The 18,347-nt window shown below is 41.3% G+C and overlaps 1 protein-coding gene across 5 annotated transcripts in view; it reads right to left on the bottom strand.

Moving 5' to 3' along the window:
• Positions 1–18,347, bottom strand: part of LOC123520276 (amino acid transporter AVT1B-like) — a 56,884-nt gene that overhangs the window by 27,172 nt on the left and 11,365 nt on the right. The window contains exon 1 of one of the 5 annotated variants that reach the window (XM_045282424.1): positions 17,383–17,406. The exons of 1 other annotated variant lie outside the window; for it this stretch is intronic. The gene's annotated coding sequence lies outside the window, so the exon portion shown is untranslated. Of the gene's footprint in view, positions 1–2,722; positions 2,914–17,382; positions 17,407–18,347 lie in introns of those variants that run through there. 3 more of the 5 variants (XM_045282422.1, XM_045282423.1, XM_045282421.1) reach the window with 3 other exon arrangements.

Below are 18,347 nucleotides of genomic sequence, written 5' to 3'. Positions count from 1 at the left end.
CTGCGGTACACAACAATTCACGGCAATAAAAATCAGTGTAAAATCTCTTTAAGCACCGTAGGAATGGGAAATAGATGAAAAAAAAAAAAAAAACAGATTTCTCGATGTCTAGTTTATCCTATTTATCCTAGAAAAACTAAACCATGGGAGGGACAAAAAGAGAACAAATGGAGACTAAATAAGAGAGTAAATACATCCCATAGAAGGTCCACACGTGACTTCAACAATAGTAAAAAAACAAAATCTCAAGAGTATTGTGTGATCATCAGAAAGTGTGCCAGTACCGGTGAAAAAAGATTAATTACACAAGTTTTCCCATCACCATCACCTTTGTCATCTTCCTTTATTACTTCCCTCCCTCACACGTGCAGCATTACTCCATCTCCCTCTACATCTCTCTCTCTCTCTCTCTCTCTCTCGACACATACCGCGCACCTCCCTAGCCCTAAGGTTCACTGGTCTTCATGCACTTAGTAGGCTTCGTCAGAGCGTGAGTCACCCATGGCAACACGTACTCGGTAGCAGCCACCCTCGCTACTACTGACGGGGCGGAGCTGGGGAAGAAACCACCCTTGTTCTGTGACCTGCTTGACTGGCTGGCTGACTGGCTGGCTGGAGGGCTATGACATGACTACCTTTATTTATACAGTTGTGTTAGAAGTGACTGCATTCCTTGTGACTTGAAAACAGTGAGGTATCAATACACTGCCTTTCGGTATGCCTGGGTAGAAAAAAATTGGTGACTTTCTCGTTTTTAATGAATAAGTGAAACAGTGAAAATGTCTTAGTTAGCCGGGAGAGAAAGATTATGGGTTATTTCCACCTTGCAATGACTAGCTGTGGCAGATTAAACGTCTTCTCCCATCCACTCGCTACCACCTCCCTATCCCATACTCCCACTCACCCCACTCCACCTTCCCCTCCTCTCCCGGGCCCTCATACTCGGCGCCACCAGTTCTACCCAGTCCATTCTGCTTGTCTGTAAGGCCACCGAGACTTTGAAGCCATAAAAAGTTCCCTCTCCATCTAGTGAGGCACACGGTCAGCTGTTCACGCCTTGGCCGGACACGCTGATGATCAAGTGCGAGTTATGGATTGATTCTTTGTTCTACCGCGAATCCCGATACAGTTCTGACTTGATAGCGAGGGTAGGTGTGTGTATCCTAGGCTTATACTTCTCACTTCAATACACATCATGTCATTATTGTCAACTATTGTGGTCTCTCATTATGTTCTCTCATCCACCTTTCCTCTCCAAGCTCTCTCTCTTCACTTTTGCAACTCTCGCATCTTCCCCATCATCTACATTACTTTCTGCGGAAGCTTTAGATCATTTACACGTTAGACTTTTGACCTAACATAAGAAAGCTATTCGACAACATTAGTTCACACATTCAACTGCGGTGATGCTAGAAAACCCTCGTGTTCAATTCATCCTAGAAAACTAAACCATGGGATGAACAAAGAGAGAACAAATGGAGACTACATAAGAGAGTAGGTACATCCCAATCAGTCCTGCAAGAAGGGAAGGACAAATACTGTTGCAATTTTAACTTAGGATAAAATATTTGGCTGTTCTCTTTGATGACTGGCACCTCAGAGGGCCTTTTTCTTTTCCTCTCCTCTTCCTTTTTGTTACCCTAGGCCACAACTGCGCAAAATATAGTCGAATCCAACAGGTACGAGGAGGCGCCCATCACGCAGAGAAGACTTGCAACCATGTGTGCAGGTGAAAAGAGACAGACACAGACTGAATGAACGAAGTGAACAAAATAGACCAAATGTTTAAGTGATGGAGGAGAGAAGATGTGATAACTTATAAGCGATATAAAGCGAAACAGGTTAAAAGAAGAAGAAGAAGATGAAGAAGAAGAAGAAGAAGAAGAAGAAGCTAACCCCTCGCCTCCCAGCACCAAACGAGTTCCTCAAGGCACGCTGAGGGACCAAGTTATGAAACCCTTGCCGTACCTGCACACCATTCAAAACAATCTAGATGAAATTACACGGATTTTTTGAGGATGCTTTTTTTTTATGGTTCAGGTGACATTAACAAGATTTCTTCATAGTAAAGGGAGATACACTTTTGAGAATCCAGCTGATCATCTCTTCGAAAAGAGTCGTGGTGAGAGAGCAGAGGATTTCAGAATAAGGGTCTAAACTACACGAAATGACTTCTAGGAAACTGACATACAGCACATAATACACAGGGACAGTATGAGTGGCGTGGAGCGTGGAAGGAGACTAGGGACACGGGACGCCTGATGGAGCCTCACCAAACACGAGCATAATTGTCAGGCAAACAGGGACGGATAAGAGCAAGGCCAAAACCAACGCAACAGGGGCAAGGCTGACACACGAGCTGATAGACAAATGAGACAAGTAAAAATAAGACTAACTCAGCAACACTCTATCTTTCTCTCTCTCTCACTCACACACACACACACACACACACACACACACACACACACACACACACACACACACACACACACACACACACACACGTGTTGTGGTCTCAGTCCTACCCGAAGATCGGTCTATGAGCTCTGAGCTCGCTCCGTAATGGGGAAGACTGGCTGGGTGACCAGCAGGCGACCGAGGTGAGGTGAATTACATAAGAAAACAGTTACATAACCAGCCAATTAACATCCAGACTACGTACACACAAGTAACTAAACGTTCAACACACACACACACGCGAGAAACATTTACATGCACCCACCGTGAGCGAGAGATACCTCAAGTACTGACTGACCCACTCTCCCTCCCTCGCCCGGCACTTCCACCACTCTCAGTCCCGCCACAGACCTGCTCGCCTGCACCTCCACTCGCGGCCTCAGTTCCCGGCACACTGGCGTCTTGGTGAGCTGGCGGGCAGCGGGAGACCAACAGGACCAAAGGAGGCCAGCGGTACCCTTGTGCTACTCCTCCTACTCCTTCCCATCCCCACACTTTCTCTCTCCTTCTCTTTCTCTCTCTCTCTCTCTCTCTCTCTCTCTCTCTCTCTCTCTCTCTCTCGTAAACATATATTAATATAGTCTCTATTGTGGTCAATGATTTTATGTCAATCTGTTTCCAAGATGCTATGCCCTCCCCCCCGTCCCCCACCCCCAACACACTCATAAAAGTAAAACCAAATTTCACTTATCGAAACATGAAAAAACAAAATGAGAGTAAAGAACCCCCGTGGCAGTGTTAATTATGCAAGGCGGCTATGCAATTATACCGGGAGGAACAACCGACCGGACCTGATGCCACGGTGTAGGGCGGGGAGAAGTGCCTGGTTCACTTGTACTGCACACTGACATCACTGGCACAGAAGGGGTGAATGTTTCTTTGGCATGAGTCAAGCATTACATAAGACACGCGTTGGTCTGAATTCGGTTGTCACGTGAGTCCTTCTTGGGATACACGGCACAAGGCTAATCTCCTTGTCTCTAAGGGCTCGCCCACTCGGTGTTATGCATATTGTGGATATTCATATCAAAGTAATTAACTCGAGGATTCCTGTCTGAGGCAACACGTAAAGGTTTCCGTCACGGCGCACTCTGCATGGCTGTCTGGTCACCTGCTAAATGCTGCATGAGACGGTGCTTAACGTGAACCTATAACATAAATTAACACAAAGACCATTATGAATCGAAACAGAAAAGGACAAACTGTTCTATTTGGTTTCAGTTCTCATTGTCATGAAGGGGAAAAAATACTTATGTAAAGCATAAAAATCAATTTGTATATTGTATGAAAGGACATCAGAATAAAAATGTGGGAATTTGAATAGAAAATAAACATTTTTCGCACAAACTCTGAAATACTGAGCAATTTTACGAAACCAGAGGTTAAAACTCGATGCGTCAATGTTGCTGGAGCTCAAAACTGTTTTCTAAATTCCCTTCAATATCTATATATCCATCTATCTATCCATTTACACACACACACACACACACACACACACACACACACACACACACACACGCACACACACACACACACACACATGTATTGCTAAGTGTGCATTGAGATCCTTAACTTCTTGAAAAGGTTCCACGCAACACACAACCCAACATTTCAGTAACAATGTCTACAGTGTGTGTGTGCTGCAGTTCGGTTTGTCATTTCGCGGTGTCCATTTTTTTTATCCATTCACTTTTTCACATAGCAGACATGATACTAGTTAAAGAAGAAAAGAAAAAGAAAGCGAAGCGAGGACGTTCGGTATTATATTTACCTCCGTCCAAGTGTTGCCACCTCCGACAAAAGTTTTCTCTCCTGCTCATCTTACCTCATTTCAAACTTCTCTTGTTTCATTTTTACGTTTCTCTTTCCTATTTAGTTTTCATCCATTTTTTTTTCTATATTTCTTCGTGTATTTCGGCTTTCTCCTCATCAACATTGTCAGAGGCGACTAAGCAGCATCCTCTAAAATGTCCTAATGTTTGCTATTACATTCTAAGCATTAACTCCTTCATGCAGTACTGGGACACATTTTTAGCTTGAGATTTGTGTACGATTAGATAATTTCATTTACATTAAGAAGAGTTTATGGAGGTCAGAAGACTAATGGCCACAGTCTTCACTATTTCAATCCCCCACATGAGTTCCTGAAGCTGCACAAAACCACCAAATAGTAAGCAGACTGAGTATGGAAACGCGTCATGGGACTGAAGGGGTTAAGCGTAAGACGGGTTAAGGTTCCTCAGCACTCAGTCATTACCTGCCTGTACTACGAAGCCCCCGTCACTCTTTCTTGCTCCCTCGGCTCTCTCTCTCTCTCTCTCTCTCTCTCTCTCTCTCTCTATTTGCCGTGTCTTTGAATATACAAGTCTGCGGCAGGAGGAAGGCATGCGTCGCCGAGTCTATGACTTAGAGAGTTTACCGCTGGAGGGAGGCAGGAACAAACATGAAGTGCGCAACTCAAGGGAGAAAAAGAATCCAAGCGTCAAAAAAAAAAAGAAAAAGAGAAGCGCAAACTAGAATCCATGGAATATTGCACGTATGCTAGGCAAATTTTTGGACATTTTCATTATTTTTTACCCTCGCCTTAAGGTTACATGCAAATTATAGCCGAGGGATGGCTGGGCACTGAGAATATTGTGTTTTACTGTTACACTCTTCCTGTTTGTATATTTTGAAGGCAGAACAATATTGTGAGCAAAGTTGTCTATATTTTTTCCCCTCTTAGCTGGAAAAAAAAAATACTGTAGCTGGAGGTAGAGAGCAGAAGACAAAGAGAAAGACCAAAAGGAGGAGGAGGAGGATGTATTGCATAAAAGAGGACCTGAGGGAAAAGCATCTGTTGAGGAGCGATGTGTCCGTCTTTGCCTGGTGAAAGGAAACAGTTTCAAGCCTCCATCCCACACAGACCAGTATTCAGAAACGCTTTGTTATCTCACCACGACTATTTCTAAAACCATTAGTTGAAGATACACATGTTTTTAAGGGTATTTTTATGGTTCTGGAGATGAATTAGCAATAGTTCTAGTTCGTCAAAAGGAGAAACTGTGTTAAAAAGCCGGCTAGTCGTCTGTGGGGACTTGAAAAATTGTAGTGGTGAGAGAGAGTGGCGTTTCTAAACATGGCCAACAGACCTTCAGAGACATGACCGAGAAAGGTAAAGAAGACTGCATTAATATAATTCAAACAGTTCTCTTAGTGGTATTTGCTCCTTGTCTTTCGTTCCCTTTGTTCGTTCCTTAGTCGGAAATGGTATAAATAGAGCACAGTGGTTTTCGATGTACAGGGTTAAAGCAGGTATATTATTCTTGCTTTGCGTGACTATTCAAAAGTGTAAGGGATCTAAGGTTTGCGCAGAGGAGTATATAATGTTACAGATGTGGAGTTACCATAAGAAGGCGTCTTGAAATGGAAAGTAAGAGTTATAACAGGAAAGAACAGTAAGATAATTTCAGTAGAAGATTACCGCGTATAGACAAGAGTACTGACGTGTATTCTCTCTCTCTCTCTCTCTCTCTCTCTCTCTCTCTCTCTCTCTCTCTCTCTCTCTCTCTCTCTCTCTCTCTCTCTCTCTCTCTCTCTCTCTCTCTCTCTCTCTCTCTCTCTCTCTCTCTCTCTCTCTCTCTCTCTCTCTCTCTCTCTCTCTCTCTCTCTCTCTCTCTCCCATTTACAATCTCCGTTTCTCCGTTTTCTTTTATTCCTCAGTGTACCATCGTTATAATTATTTAGTTCCCTGTCTCGTCTCTCGTCTCGGCACAGTCTGCTTGGTTCTCTCGTTGATTCCTTTGTCCTGCTCGGCTGATAGACTTTATTCGAAGCTTTCCTTGCGATAAAAACACTCCTGGCTTGGGGAATGAATGCGCCGATCGTTCGTTTTATTGACAACATGAAAGCAAACATTCATTTTGACTCGAACATACACACACTCTCTCTCTCTCTCTCTCTCTCTCTCTCTCTCTCTCTCTCTCTCTCTCGATGGGTTTTAGCTATATGATTGTGTTAAAAATATCTTGAACTTAATTAGACACTACACACACAAACGCACGCAGACACACTCACACACACACACACACACACGCCCGGTAGCTCAGTGGTTAGAGCGCTGGCTTCACAAGCCAGAGGACCGGGGTTCGATTCCCCGGCAGGGTGGAGATATTTAGGTGTGTCTCCTTTCACGTGTAGCCCCTGTTCACCTAGCAGTGAGTAGGTACGGGATGTATATCGAGGACTTGTGACCTTGTTGTCCCGGTGTGTGGTGTGTGCCTGGTCTCAGGCCTATCCGAAGATCGGAAATAATGAGCTCTGAGCTCGCTCCGTAGGGTAACGTCTGGCTGTCTCGTCAGACTGCAGCAGATCAAACAGTGAAACACACACACACACACACACACGTAAGGGTATGATCAGTGATTTAAAAAGGAAGAGGATAAAACTATAAAATTAGTTGACCCTTACACACCACCATCGCCACTACCATCACCATCACCACCACCGCCACCGCCGCCGTCGCCGCCACTACCATCACGTCATTACCATTGGTGGTCGGAAATGGAAAAAGTTTTGCCCGCAGAGAGTTTCATGTTTCAGTGTCCGTATTCGATTGTCCGTTTGATTGTGTGTATTTACAGAGAGAGAGAGAGAGAGAGAGAGAGAGAGAGAGAGAGAGAGAGAGAGAGAGAGAGAGAAATATGGCTTTCTGTGTGAGCTGTCATGTCACGTAACACAACAATAACAACTTCCTTACTCATTGCTTCTCTATATCCTCCCTTCCCATCCACCCACCCAACCAACCAACCAACCCACACACACACACACACACACACACACACACACACACACACACACACACACACACACACACACACACACACACACACACACACACAGTTTAGTTTAGTTTAGTTTATTGACCACAAACAGGCGTCTATTACATTTGTGTCAGGACTTATTTGTCTACTGTAGTCCATAAGAATTTTATTTACTCCAGAAACCAGACTTGACAATACACACACCGCTATAGAATGTACCAAACACGAGGTGGCTTCACGCGAGAGTAACATTTAATTACGTATGGCTAAATAAAACCAGCGGAGTTCCCAGGGATATGAAAGAGGAGACCCGTGTGTTGCTTTACTGCGTGACGGACTAATACTTTCCCAAATATTCGTGTGTGTGTGTGTGTGTGTGTGTGTGTCAGGGTAGTGTTCATTGTTCAGTGGATCGTTAAGGAATGAAGCCTCGTCCCTATGTGATGCTTTCTGTTTTGTTTTGCGTCCGTCTGTCTCCCTTTTGTCTCTATTGGCTTGTTGTATTGCTTCCGAGGCGGCTTGTCAGTTCGTCAGTTTGTCAGTTGTCGTTCAGTTCGTCATCGGTGCTCCAAATGCTGCTTTGAACGCGCGTTTCCTTTATTGGATTTCGGGTTTGAGGGATTTGTTAGAAGTCGGTTGTTGTGCCTCTCTCTCTCTCTCTCTCTCTCTCTCTCTCTCTCTCTCTCCTTGCTTCACTTTCATCGTCGTCTTCACGCGTAATTAATTCATTTGCTTTAATCAGGATTTCTTGCAGTTTTCCCCCGTGTAATACTTCCAACACACCTGCTCTCTCTCCTGGTCCCGCTTCCCCGCACTGGTCCTCGGCTCTCACCCCGCTTCATTACTTTTCTCCCCACTTCCTCCACCATAACCCAAATCACCCATTCACTCTCTACCTCCTTCTCGAAATGCTACATAAAATTCTCGATTCTTATGCATGGGAAAGACAAAATAAGAAACAGAGTGTATGTAACTAAATAATATCAACCCCTTCAGTACTGGAATGTATTTTTATCATGAATTTTTGGTGTGATTAGACGATTTTATTGACATTAGGGAGGGTCTATGGAGGTCAGAAGATTAATGGCCAGAGTCTTCACTATTCTAATCCCCACATAAGTTTATGAAGTTGTATAAAATCACCAAATAGTAACCAGAATAATTATGAAAACGCGTCGTGGTACTGAAGGGTACGAGGATGTTTAATAAATCTTATGTAGAGAGACTTAAAACAACTACATTTTGTTCAGGCTGTTGAAACGGAGGACGCGCGATGACGTAATGGGATTCTTTCAAATATTCAAAAGATAGCAAACCATCAACGTAGAATATTAGAACAGTGTCGATAAGTCAAACACAGGAGGATGGCGCAGTATCCTGGCGCAGTAGTTTTAAGATAATTAGTAAAAGCTCGTTGTCAAACACAGCCATACACTTCCTATTAATGAGACGCCAAAATGTGTCCCTTGTTAGGTTTTATGGACGTTCGTGAACTTTTCTCTTAGAAGTAAAAAGTTTGGGCTTGTTGGACCTTCCTGCATTACTACCACTTTTTATTTTATTTATTTATTTATTCTATTTTAACCATATGGGCTTTTCACGGGAATTTGCGGGCTAAAAACATCCTTAAGACGTCCTATCTGAAAAGTCCACCCGTTAGTTACCGTTAGCCGTTATTAAGGAAGCCCTACCTTTACTCGGACCGTGGCCAGGATTCGAACCCCTGCGCTTGGAGACTCCTCGGCTCTCCAACGCGCGCACGGTTCCACTGTACCACGGATGGCCCAAAAGTTAGTATATAACTGAATGTATTAATGACCAAATAAATACAATGAACCAATATATAAATCATTAGACCTTTAACTCCTTCAGTACTGGGACGCATTTTTATCTTGAGTTTTGGGTGTGATTAGACGATTTTATTGACATTAGAAAGGGTCTATGAAGGTCAAGAGAGTAATAGCCATAGTCTTCACTATTTTAATTCCCACATACGTTTCTGAAGCTGTATAAAATCTCCAAATAGTAACCAGAAAGAATATGGAAACGTGTCACGAAACTGAAGGGATTAATGGCTTCGATGGTATATCAGAAACAGATAAAATAAGTACTGGGAAAATCTACAAATAAGATACTGTGAGATATCATGTGAAAATGCTTAGTTTTTCGTATATTATCATGAAATGTTGCTTTCTTCAGGCTGTTGCTGCTAATGACAACACAAACACACAAGTTATTTTGCGAGGCTGAGCAGTGTTGGTTTTCATTTCGTTTTAGTGAAAATTTACACGTAACTTTTAAGGTCTGCATGTTTTTCCTTCCTTTTCTGACAGCAGCGGCCAGAGAGAGAGAGAGAGAGAGAGAGAGAGAGAGAGAGAGAGAGAGAGAGAGAGAGAGAGAGAGAGAGAGAGAGAGATGCAAGGTTGACACGTGGCAGGGACTGTGTGGGCTTTCTTTCATCTTCTTCCCGCTGTCTAATCATTTTGTCGGTGAGTGAATGTTGTTGAAGCCTTTTATGAATGTAAAATGTGTAGAATGTCGCAGAGATTGATAGTTGGTGAGAGAGAGAGAGAGAGAGAGAGAGAGAGAGAGAGAGAGAGAGAGAGAGAGAGAGAGAGAGAGAGAGAGAGAGAGAGAGAGAGAGAGAGATGGGCGAGCAGCGGAGGAGTCTTTGCCTTTACTATTCTGTATCTCTTACTCTGAATAATACAACACAGCTCATCATGAACATTTTCGTCCGAGTTAACCCTTTCAATACTGGGATACATTTTTACCCTTAAGATTTGTGTACGATTAGACCATTTTATTGATATCAGCAAGTGTCTCTGGAGGTCAAAAGATTAATGGCCAGAGTCTTCGCTATTTGAATCCCCCACACGAGTTTCTGAAGCTGTATAAAACAACCATGAATAAAGAAACGCGTCATGGTACTGAAGGGGTTAAAAGGTTTCTTGGTGTTTGCTCCTCCTTTAAGTTCCTCTTAATAAATTTTAAACATAACTTAATTAATTAATCGTCTTTTGTCTTATCATCATATCCACCAACTTTCCACTTATTTATCATTATCACTATCATCATTATTAATTTTCTTCTCACACCTATTCTTGATCTTTATCCTCCGTTTTATCCTTCCTCTTTCCTTCCTTCTTTATTTTTCTCCTTGTTTGTCTTTCTCCCGCTGTCACTTCCTCAAAATCATCACCAACAGTTTTTCTCTCTTACATAAGTTCTTGATTTTCTCCCTGTTTTCCTCTTCCTCCATCTTCGTTTCCTCTTCCTCCTCCTCCTTCTCTTCCTCTTCCTTGTCTTTGTCTTCCTCCTCCTCCCACTCCATCTTCCTAATTCCTTAATGATCGCTGCTGATACCACACATTTGACTCATCGTTTTATAAAGACATCTTCCTTCTTCCTGCTCCTTCTCTTCCTCCTCTTCCTGCTCCTCCTACACTTATTCTTTCTCATTCACTAGATTTTCCTCGCGTCTACTTCTCTTTTTCATCCCATTTTTTTTTTCTATCTTTCTTCCTTTTCTTCTACCTATATTTTCTTCCACTTTTTTCCTCTTTCTTTATATTCTCTCTTCTTGTTCTTCCTCTTCCTTGTCATTTCCTCGCATCCGTAATGTTTTCTCTGTTACGACGATGAAAAGATACATTCTCTCTCTCTCTCTCTCTCTCTCTCTCTCTCTCTCTCTCTCTCTCTCTCTCTCTCTCTCTCTCTCTCTCTCTCTCTCTCTCATATATATATAAAGGGAAACTTATCACTTCTCTTTTCCCTTTCGTACACCCTTTTTTTTTCCCTGTCCCTAACATGTTTTACTGAGGCAAAATTGAATTCTGCATGTAGGCCAACGTGTGTGTGTGTGTGTGTGTGTGTGTGTGTGTGTGTGTGTGTGTGTGTGTGTGTGTGTGTGTGTGTGTGTGTGTGTGTGTGTGTGTGTGTGTGTGTGTGTGTGTGTGTGTGTGTGTGTGTGTGTGTGTGTGTGTGTGTGTGTGTGTGTGTGTGTGTGTGTGTGTGTGTGTGTGTGTCAGTAATACACTCACACCCCTCCTAGCTGTAAATGGATTAAAAATGTTTGTGTAGACACAGCAAAACAAGACAAAAGAAGCGATTTGGGTGAGGACTCTTGTTGCTGAAGAAGAGGACAGTAATAATGATGATAATAGTAATAATAATAATGATAATTATGATACTACTCTTGTTTCATGTTGAGTTTCCCTGTCGCCTTTAAATTACAAAAAGTCTATGTGAAAGTTGTAAAAGTTATAATACAGAGAAGTATATTTCAAACATTTATTATTACAAAAACAGCTTTTACTTCGCCTTTTAGTTTAGTATTTCGAAATAAGCAAGCACAACGCAATGGCAGATGATAATGGTACACGCTTCCAGTTTTGATGAAGCGTATGACAGATATTCTAGGATATGGTCTTAGCTAAGAGGACTATGGACCTAAGCATTGAATAACACCAGGATACAGAGACACCATGGACACACAACTTATTTCCTTGCAAAGAGATTTTAATACATTGAAACAAATCCATCCATCTATCTGTCTGTCTGTCTGTTTGTCTTTTGTCATATTTTCCCCTTAACAAAAACTGATCTGTAAAGTAATAAAGTAAACAGACAACAGGGAAAAATGCCCCCTTCATATAAAAGGAAACTCAAATCCATCCATCTGTCTATCTGTCTGTTTGTCTTTTGCCACATTTTCCCTTAACAAAAAAAAAATATCTGTAGGTAAGAAATTAAATAGACACCATAGAAAAAAATGGAAAAACGAGGAAAAAACCCGTACCAGATAAAAATAACAGCAATTTCCTCAGCACTCTAAAGATAACAAGTGAATCGGTGAGGATAGTTATCTGTTTTTCATCTTCTCCCCTTGCAAGTTCATCCATTTTTGATACAACGAATACATTTTTAAAACGCTTTAATGTTTTGTTGACGCACAGCCACACAAACTGCTCCAACTCTCCCTGAAACGCAAAACATGGAGAGAGAGAGAGAGAGAGAGAGAGAGAGAGAGAGAGAGAGAGAGAGAGAGAGAGAAACGATTCCCTCTCTCATCTCGACCATTTTCAAAGACCACAGAGACGTTTAGCCGAGTTGTAAAGAGTATTTTCCTGTTGATAATGTAGAAAACTTGTTAATATGTCACTAGAATTACAAAAAAAACATCCTTGAAAACCCGAGTCACTTCAGCTAGAGCCTTTTGAAAACAGTAAAGATGCGGAACAGAAAAGTTTTAGAATATGGGCCTGAGACACAGAGAGAGAGATTGAGAATGACGGGGAGCCATTGACCCAAAACCACCAGAACATGACACTATAACACACCTCACCTAACCTAACCCAACTATAACTTCGCCTAACCTAATTCAACCTCACCTAACCTAGCCTGCTAATCATAAAAGCTGCCTGTACCTTCACAGCATAACCTAACTTAACCTAACCTAACTATAACCTTGCCTAACCTAATTCAACCTCACCTAACCTAACCTCACCTGTTAATCATAAAAGCTGCCAGTACCTTCACAGCATAACCTAACCTAATCTAACCTAACTATAACCTCACCTAACCTAATTCAACCTCACCTAACCTCGCCTGCTAATTGAACCTCACCTACACTCATTTAACCTCGCCTGCTAATCATAAAAGCTGCCAATTCCTTCATAGCATAGCTTCAGTGGATCCAGCAGAAGCATATAAGAACAAAAGGAATATTGATAAGCGTCACTGCAATAAAAACTACTGAGAAATAGTCCACCTTACGCTCCTCAACACCATTAGTTTCTCGTTTATACACACACAAGAGGGAAGTCATTAATTAGTTTACTCTCTCGACGCCATACCAAAGATTAAAAGTGGAAGGTGAGTCGATCAATCTTAAGACCTGTTCGACCCTTAATGCTTAAATGTCCTTCTCTCAACCTCAAGATTTTCAGGGTGTATAAGATTCATGGGGTAGGTTTAAAGGTGAGTTTCTGCTATTGATGCTGCACAGATCTTCTTAAATATCGTTATGCAAACCTCTAATCTATTCAATTCAAATACACAAGCTAGTGTCTATTTTCAAACGTTCTTCTCTCAACTCGAGGTTTTCAGTCTATAACAAGTAGAGTCTCTGTTATCAATGATGTAAAACCCTTGTTAAAATATCACTAGACAAACTATCTATTAAATTCGTAATACTCAAGCAAGTGTCTATTTTTAAACGTTCTTCTCTAAAGTTAAAGATTTTCAGAGTCTATAAAATTCATGGAGGTATGTTTCAAGGAGAGCCTCTACTTTTAATAACGTAAAATCCTTGTTAAAAATATCACTACGCAAACTTCTTATCTATTTAATTCGTAATACTTAAGCTAGCGTGTATTTTTAACCTTCTTCTCTCGACCTAAAGGTTTCCAAAAGGTGTACGATTAGGTTTAGGTTTCAAGGTGAACTTCTGCTGTTGATAATGTAGAACTCTTCGCAAACTATCACTGGAGTCACGAAGAGCTTCCTTGAAAAAAAAATATATTAAATTTCACAAGTCTGTTGTAAATAGGGATGGTAAGCAGAAAAGAGTAATTTGAGAATATGATCATTATATTTAAAAGCGTACAGAGACAGAGGAGGAGGAGGAGGAGGAGGAGGAGGAGGAGGAGGAGGAGGAGGAGGAGGAGGAGGAGGAGGAGGAGGAGGAGGAGGAGGAGGAGGAGAAGAAGAAGAAGAAGAAGAAGAAGAAGAAGAAGAAGAAGAAGAAGAAGAAGGAGAAGAAGGAGGAGGAGGATGAGGAGGATGAGGAGACGATCGTCTGCCACATAACAAGAAACTCCCACACTCCTTTTAATGTGACTGTGAAGAAAAATAAAGAAAAACAAGTGAAATGAAATAAAAAAAAGAATCAAATGAACAGTTAAGTAAGTAAGCGATAAGTAACTCAGTCAGTCAGTAAACAAATAAATTGATTAAGATAAAAAAGTAAGAATCGATTTAGTTACTTTAAGTTATATTGACGAACACACACATACATACACACACACACGTACCCTCTCTCTCTCTCTCTCTCTCTCTCTCTCTCTCTCTGAACCCATCAATATTTCGAACTGTTATTATTTATACAGCAACCAAATAAACCAACTTTTTTCGTACTCACCAGTTTGTCGTGAGAGAGAGAGAGAGAGAGAGAGAGAGAGAGAGAGAGAGAGAGAGAGAGAGAGAGAGAGAGAGAGAGAGAGAGAGAGAGAGAGAGAGAGAGAGAGAGAGAGAGAGAGATTGAGATTTACACGTGGTCAACTGTTAGCTAATAAAAAATAAAGTTACAACAGAAAAGAAAACGAGAGAAAAAAAAAAAAACAATCCGAGCCACAGCTGTTGACTTGTATTTTCTGAGCAAGTCCACGTGTACATAAGAGACACTGGTACCTTCCTAGCTGACCTTGCAAGGACCAGTAAATTCATCCTCTTGTGTCGTGCCTGAGTGAAGGAGTGGATGGGGAGGATGGAGAGATAGATGGGGAGGTGTGTGGGTAAGTGGTAAGTGGATAGAAAGGTTGGGGAGGTGTGTGGGTAAGTGGATGGAAAGGTGGGGAGGTGGGGAGGGTGTTGCTTTATCTCATCACGTAAAGGAATGAGGGGGTGTAGCGGAGGTAAATGTCTAATTAAATAAGTATCGTGTCACTGTTTAACCCCTTCATTACTGAGACGCATTTTTACCTTGATTTTTGTGTGTATAATTAAACAGTTTTATCTGCATTAGAGAAGGGTCTATGGACGTCGAAAGATTAATGGCCAGAGTCTTTACCTATTCTAATCCCAACAAATGTTTCTGGAGCTGTATAAAATCGCCAAAAATTAAGAAGAATGAACATGTAAATCCGTCTCGGTACTGAAGAGATTAATAGAGGCGAAAAGGGCTTCATAGATAATTCGTAAGTTTATTGATTTTTTTTCTTCATTTCTCAGTCTTTGTTCTCTTTTCGTTTTCATGACTACTTACTGTTATTTGAGGTCTCGGAGATGACTGGACAGATTCTCATGTTTTTTGTTTTTTTTTTTGTCCTTTTAAACTAAACCTAAGTTAACCTAATCTAACAGTGTAGAATGTTTGTTAGACTACCACTGCGATCATGAATATATCCTTGAAAGCCTCACTGTCTCTCACTAAAGCCTATTGAATGTTATGGAGATGCGAGGCTACAATGTTTAACCCCTTCAATACTGGGACACATTTTTACCTTCAAGTTTGTGTACGATTAGACCATTTTATCGATATTAGGAGGGGTCTACAGAGGCCAGCCAGAAGATCAATGGCCACAGACTATTTCAATCCCACACATAAGTTTCTGAAGCTTTATAAAATCACCAAATAGTAAGCAGAATGAATTTGGAAATGCAGGATGGTACTGAAGGGGATTGAGATTTCGAGGCTTTATCAAACAATTTTCTTTTTGTTTCTATCTATTCTGAATCTGTTCTTATTCCCGTTATTTTTTTTTTTATTCCCTGGTTCGTTTACTTTCTCTCCACGTTCTCCTTGTGTGATCTTTTGTCTTTCCTTGCTTTCTCTCTCGATTCGTTTCTCCATTTCTTCCCAGCCTGATATCTCTTTCTTTCCATTTCTCCGACCTGCACACCCACAGATCTCCCCAAGCACACACACACACACACACACACACACACACGTACGTCTTCATCACTTTCTCTTTGTCTCTTCTCATTCTCATTCTTTACCATTTGCTTCCCTCTTTCCCGAGTCTTTCTTCTTAATTTACGTGAATTCTTTTTCTTTTTCCTCCGCTTTATCTCCTTGCTTATTTCTTTACTTCTCCAGCCTTTTCTTCCTACACGTCGGATTGAGTTTACTGTCTCTGTCTCTGTCTCTGTCTGTCTCTCTTATTGTCTCTGTCTCTATCTGTGTCTTTGTGTCTCTCTCTCTCTCTCTCTCTCTCTCTCTCTCTCTCTCTCTCTCTCTCTCTCTCTCTCTTGCCCGTTTCCCTATAGTTCCTCCTTCCTCGAAAACATAATAAGTTTTCTCACTTGTTTTTCATTTAATTTCTCGCTTTACCAGAAGTTAAACTCTCAAACATTATTCTTCAGTTTTCTTTCCACGTAAGACAACCTTTTATTAATTCAATTTTCGCCAAACTCAAGCTTGTTTGCCATCCAAGAGTTTTTATTCATATACATATTTTTTTTTAACCCTGAAATTTCATCGGAATTCTTTTTCCTTAAAATATTTTTTTTTCTTTCCTTCCTTCCCTCCTTCATTTTTTCGTAACTTGAATCCATTGTGCACCATTTATTCTCTTATTTCTTCTTCTCATTTCTTCGCCTTCCTACTGTAATTGCTCTGACTGGCCAGCTTTTCTTTTACTACCTTCTGCATGTCTTATTCCATTTTTCTGTTTCTCCATCTTCCTTTCTCTCCCTTCATCTATCTTCCATTTTGTTTTAGTTGCTTTTGGGAGCTGGTTTCTCTTCTCCTGTCTTCCTTTTCTATCTAGTCTGATCCTTTACCTATTTTTTCTTTTATTCTATCTTTCTTTATTTTCAATTTGCCGATTTCTTTCTCCCTATCTTTTATATTGTTTCTGTATATCAATCTCTTTTTTTCTATCACTTACAATTCCCAATATTTTTTCAAACTTCCTCGTATCCTTTATCTTGCTTTTCTTTTTAATACAGTTCAGCTTTTTTACTTTCTTCGATCTCCTAAATTGTTCGACTATATCTTTTTAACGTTCTTGCATTTTTTATTTTTCATTTTAATATGTTCTCTTGTGTCCCTTCCAACTACTTTCTATTGTGGTGGTGGTGGTGGTGGTGGGATCAGGCAGACGTCCACGCGTATAGGTTCGAATCCCACCACATACCGCTTTGAAGCTATGTCATTTGTCGAGTGGTTGAAAGTTACCTACATGTCACCATGATACCCAGGTTCTAGGTGGTTACCGAAGATGCGCTTGGGTGGTGATATTGACCCTAATATGGGTACCATTATAAATAGAATTGCCTGCGCCACTAATGGGTGGAAGCTGAACAGCGCTTCCTATATAACTCTTCAAGTAGGCCTACAGGCGCTATAGACCAGAGCGTAAAAAAAAGTTCTTTTTGGACTTATCTTTTACCTTACCTTGTTTTCTCTTCTCTATCTTTTCACTCTCCTTCCGTTTGGTCACCCTTCCACGAAACCAACGCTGAAAGAACAAGAGTGGAATGGAAATCTCTGCTCATTTCATGCATATTTTTTACACTTGAACTTTCTCTTTCTACTCACACACCAACCCTGAATCCAACATCTCTTAAACTAAATAAAAAGAATTATCTCAGGTGCTCATTTCCTCCACCTCCGCTGTCCTTAGCCTCATTAAACTGCCCTTCAGCCCCGCCCACAAAGCCCACGAAGCTACCACGGCTAATGCTGAAATACAAAGCCCCCGCAGTCCCTCAACGATCAGCATGTTGACCGAAGACAAGACCTTAGACGAGACGAGATAATGGCGACCCGAACCTTCCCGATAGTCACCAAAGTCAACACGGCTGCGAGAATTATTAATCTTCATGACCGCGGAACAAACTCCTCGGTGGGATGGGTCGCTACAAAGTGGCGTAAGGATGAACGATTGTGCGTCTTACGGAGGACCATATTCTGAACAACTCTGCTTCGCACCTCCATGCACTATATTAAGAACGGCAGTAATTGAGTCTAGTTAAAGGTACTGTACATACGTGGGTTTTGAAGTGTGACTTTATGCTTATAGTGACAAATTAACAAGAATTCTACATCATAAACAGGAGAAGCACCCTTGAAAACCCAGCTAATCATTTCTGTGGCATTTGAAAATGGTCGTAGTGAGAGAGCAAAGGTATTCTGAATACGGAACTTGCAGCGTTGAGGACGAATGAATGAACAAGGAGTGGTGATCATTAAAGCCTCATATTACTCCATGGATACAGATACCCAGTCGATGAGACACGCTGGAGTTGCTCCACCTCCACGTGTCACTGGTAAGCTGAACAGTTAGTGTCAGTAGTAGTGATTATCAAAGCGTCATATTAGTCGATGGATATAGATAGATATGCAGAGGCACGTGAAGA

This window comes from Portunus trituberculatus, chromosome 46, assembly GCF_017591435.1.
Source record: "Portunus trituberculatus isolate SZX2019 chromosome 46, ASM1759143v1, whole genome shotgun sequence".
In the NCBI taxonomy this organism is placed as follows: Eukaryota; Metazoa; Arthropoda; class Malacostraca; order Decapoda; family Portunidae; genus Portunus; species Portunus trituberculatus.
The sequence above is the reverse complement of the archived record's forward strand: the minus strand, read 5'-3'. Positions and strand labels throughout refer to the sequence as shown.